The following is a 4,520-nucleotide window of genomic DNA, read 5'->3' as shown; positions in this document are numbered from 1 at the left end:
GAATAAGTTGTTTTTTAAAATTCTTGTTGAGAAAATAAGACTTTGAAGCTACAGCTGTTTCAATTGCACTGTGTTTGTACATGACATTTCACTGGAAGATGTCTGAATTAATACAAAGATTATTAATGGTGCTTTTATGAATAGTCAACCCAAGTTCAATTTTATCAATGTTTTTAATCAAGTAAATACCAAAACATTTCACCCAATATATGAAACAGATTTGTTATTATAGCAAAAATTCACTGATCATACTCAATTCATCTTTCTGCTATTTTCCATCTGTGATTTTTACTTAAATTTTAATTACTATGAAATATGAGCTGTTCATTGAAACTTTATTTTATCAGATATCTGTCTTTTTAAATGAAAAAGGCAAAAAAAAAAAAGAAAAAAAGAAAAAGGCAGATTTGTAATCTAAGTATTTTTTTTTCCAGTTTGGCTATTTATTTTTGCCCTAGTTAAAATTTCCTATTGAAGTATTTCTAGCTTAGTTAGATGTCCTTTGCAGGGTCCTTGTCTTTCTGGTTAAGTTCACTGCAATAATTATTCCAGCCTAAAATGATGAACACTAACTCCAACACGTTAGCTTCTAGAAGATGGAGACATAACTCCTACACCTAGCAGTGCCAGAAATATAGGAGAAGCTATTTTTGAATGTTTTCATTTTTTGTATGGTAAGAACCTTTAACATGAGATCTACCCTCTTAAATTCTTAGCATTCAAGAGAGTATTGGTAATATTGTGAATGATGTACAGAACTCTAGAATTTATTCGTCTTGTATAACTAAGACTTTATGCCCATTGACTAAAGACTCCCTATTATCCCCTCCCATTAGCTCAAGAATGGCAACCACCATTCTACACTCTGCTTCTATGAATTTGAATTAGTTATATACTTCATATAAGTGGAATCATGCATTCTTTGTTCTTCTGTGACTGACTTTTTCAGTATCATGTCCAAGCAGTATATCCATATGGCAGGATTCATTTTTTTTAAATATTTTATTTATTTATTCATGAGAGACAAAGAGAGAGAGGCAGAGACACAGGCAGAGGGAGAAGCAGGCTCCATGCAGGGAGCCTGATGTGGGACTCGATCCCGGGTCTCCAGGATCAGGCCCTGGGCCGAAGGTGGCACTAAACCGCTGAGCCACCCAGCTGCCCAGGATTCATGCATTCTTTCTTTTTTTCTTTTTCCTTCTTTTTCTAAAGCCTAAATAATATTCATAAACACAATATTTATTTGCTCTGTATATGTAAGGGCTCTATATATGTAGTGTTGTGTACATAAGTATTTATAATTTTTATATCCTCTTGATGAATTGACCTTTTATTATGTCATGATCTTTCTCCTGTTATAGGTTTTAGTCTAAAGTCCGTTTTGCTCATAAGTACCCCTTGTATTCTTTCACTAGTTTTTTGAAATATGTTTACCCATCCCTTCACTTTCAGCCTCTGTGTCTTCTTAAAGCTAAAGTAAGTTTCTGTATGCAACATATTATTGCATCTTTTCTATTCAGCCACTCTCTTTTGATGGGAGAATTTAGCACATTTACATTTAAAATAAGTATTGATAGCTATGAACTTACTATTTAAAATTTTGTTTTGTTTTGTTTTGTTTTAATAACCATGCTCTACTGGCTTGTTTTGTTACAGAAGGGCATATGAAGTTAACAATGTGAAGACAGTTGGAACCTGAGGTCGGAGAAGAACAGCGTCCCCTCCTCATACATGCCCACTGCCCCAAATAAAAAATCACCAACAATGGAAAAGCAACTGAGACAGCAACTGAGGTTAGGGAAGGGAACAGGGAACCTGAGCACAGTGAAAGAGCCAATGCTTGTGCTGCTGGGAGGGCCCATAGGCAGCTGCAGTGCAAGTAACGTGAGTATGAGTCTCTGTATCTTCCACATAGGTCTATACAAATATATAGAGAGAAGTTGTTCACTTTCCCCTGCTCTCTCCTCTGCTTGACACTGCTTGCTGTCATCCCAGCCTTTCTTATCATATGAGGGTGAAGGGAAGGGAATGATGAATAAATCATCACTGAATTGCGATCAGACTAACATCCATCAGCTTCTGGATGTGTGCTATTACATGGTTCTTTAAGTGTTTGCTGAACATCTGAGGGTCATTCTGCATCTGCTCCAGGATCAGTCGCATGGCTGGGTCACTTATCTGCTGCACCCCAGGGTCAGCCATGGCCTGTCACTTCATGTCTTCAGGGCTGTGGTGGCATTTGTACTGGGCCATCATACAGTGTTGGTAAACATCTGCAGCCTCCTTACAGTTGGAGTCAAGATCTAACACCTTGTGGTAGCCATCCATAGCTTTTCCTCCATCACTTCCAGGGCAGCTGCTTTCCATGTGTACCCACTGATGAAGACAGGCTCTAGCTGGATACATTCCTCACAGTTCTTGAATGCCAGCTGAAACCCCAGGAGTTTGGGGTAGCAGGCAGCTCAATTGCTGTACAATTTGGCCTCTTCTGGATTCCATTTGATTACTTCTGTATAATGCTTCATGGCCTGGGGATAGTCCCATATTGAAAACATTCATTGTCTTTGTTCTTCACCTGCAAGGCCAGGTCCGGGTTTATATAAGCCAGCCACTCTTGTTCGTTCAGAATTTCTCTGCCTATTGGAATTTCTTGAGCATAGCTGGGGTTCAGTGCTCTGTCAAAGACTTGTTATGGAAATGGATGGCATCCTTGTACTTTTCTTCTTTGAAGTAAGAGTTGCCAATTTGAGCATAAGGTTTGGCAATCTGTTTATAGTCTTCCTGTTTTTTTTGCCCCACTTCGATGGCCTTCTCACAAAGCTCCCAGCATTTACTGTAGTTACCCCTCTAGAAGTACACAGCTTTTTTTTTTTAAGGATTTATTTATTTATGAAAGACACAGAGAGAGAGAAAGAGAGGCAGAGACACAGGCAGACAGAGAAGCAGGCTCCATGCCAGGAGCCCGATGCAGGACTCGATCCCAAGACTCCAGGATCATGCCCTGGGCCAAAGGCAGGCGCCAAACCGCTGAGCCACCCAGGGATCCCAAGTACACAGCTTCTTGATTGGTCATGTAAGTCATGTTGATCTGGTCCAGGTCCTCGGCTCTGTCATAGTGCTTTAGACTGTGTCAAAGTCTTTCTTCTTGTAGGCCTCATTCCCCAACTCTTTCTCTTTCAGCATCTGCTTCTTATTCTCTAGAATATCTTGTTCCATTGGCTCTGGCTTGGTGTCCTTCATGGGAGGAGGAGTTGGGGGAGGTGTTCCAACTTCCTTCTCCTCATTCATATTATTGAGATTGACTCCTAGCAGGACACTGAGAGTAGTCATGATCTGGGGATCCTGATGTTTCATCCCCAAGTTGGATGGTTTGTTTCATAGCTGCTCTATCAGCTCCTGGTAGGTACAAGCAGCATCCTTGTCCTGGGATAACTCTCCAATTTCTGGTACAGATTAGGCATGTTGAAAAGGTTCATGAATTTCTGCTCTGCCAACCGGGCCTCCATATTCTGTAGGCTCTCTTTGAGCTGAGGATTATTTACTTCATGTTTTTAACCCTCTTCCTAGGTTTGCTTGGCTTCTTCAAATAACTTTAAGAACTTAACAGCTGCGGCCTTCTGCCAATAGCCCTTGCCTCAGTGAGGTTTTAAGTCAACAGTTTTACAGCCATCCTTGTAAGCCTTCTGGTAGTCCCCTTTCTTGGCATAGGCTGCTGAGTGATTGCTAGAGAGCACGTGGTCTGGGGATCTAACTTAATGGCCTCAGAGTAGCACTGCAGTGCATCATGGATGTTGTCTGCCCTCAGGGTCTTATTGCCCTTCTCTTTTAGCTCATTTACCTGCTCCATAGCTTGGCTGGAACTCTGTTGAATCAATTCAGTCAGCTCCATATTCCCAACCCCAAAAATTTGTTTTCTGTTTTGCAGTACTTTTTTTTCCTTCCCTTTCTTGTTCTCTTCCTTTATGATGTGATGATTTTCTACAGTACTGTGCTTTGATTCCTTCATCTTTTGTGTATCTACTATAGGTTTTTCCATTGTGGTTTTGAGGCTCACATAAAACATAGTTTATAACAGCCTATTTAAATTAATAAGTTGATCTTCAAGGCCAAAAAAAAAAAAAAAAAACAACAAACAGAAAACCCTGGTTCTTCAATGTCATTGACTTTCTTTTGCTTTCTGCACATTAGAAAAAATAGCCATATTTCTGAGTCTTAACAGACTGGTCTGTCATAGGAGATGAACCTTACTGGCCAGCTCGAGTTCCTGGTTGTCTCTCAAATGTTTATGATTGTCCAAGCCTCTCTACTTGTTTTTAGTCGTTCCAGTAGTTGAGGGTGCACCAGGACCCATTAGAGTCCCAAAACATAGCCATTCAGTACCTAGGTGTAGACTCACCAGAAGCTAGACCCTCAGGCAGCAGCTGGGAAAGCACCATCCAGAGACAAACAGAGATTATGTTTTTGTCTGCCACATGATTTTGGTGACTGTCTTTTAAGTGGCAATTATAAAAGTTAGGGCA

General features: G+C 40.3%; 1 pseudogene; it reads right to left on the bottom strand.

The window, feature by feature from the left end:
- Positions 1 to 2,043: 2,043 nt before the first annotated feature.
- LOC129514640 (stress-induced-phosphoprotein 1-like) lies at positions 2,044 to 3,847 on the bottom strand (annotated as a pseudogene).
- Positions 3,848 to 4,520: the final 673 nt, after the last annotated feature.

Source organism: Nyctereutes procyonoides, unplaced genomic scaffold (genome assembly GCF_905146905.1).
Source record: "Nyctereutes procyonoides isolate TBG_1078 unplaced genomic scaffold, NYPRO_anot_genome, whole genome shotgun sequence".
Lineage (NCBI taxonomy): Eukaryota > Metazoa > Chordata > Mammalia > Carnivora > Canidae > Nyctereutes > Nyctereutes procyonoides.
Note: the sequence above shows the minus strand (reverse complement) of the source record. Positions and strands in the feature narration are given on the sequence as shown.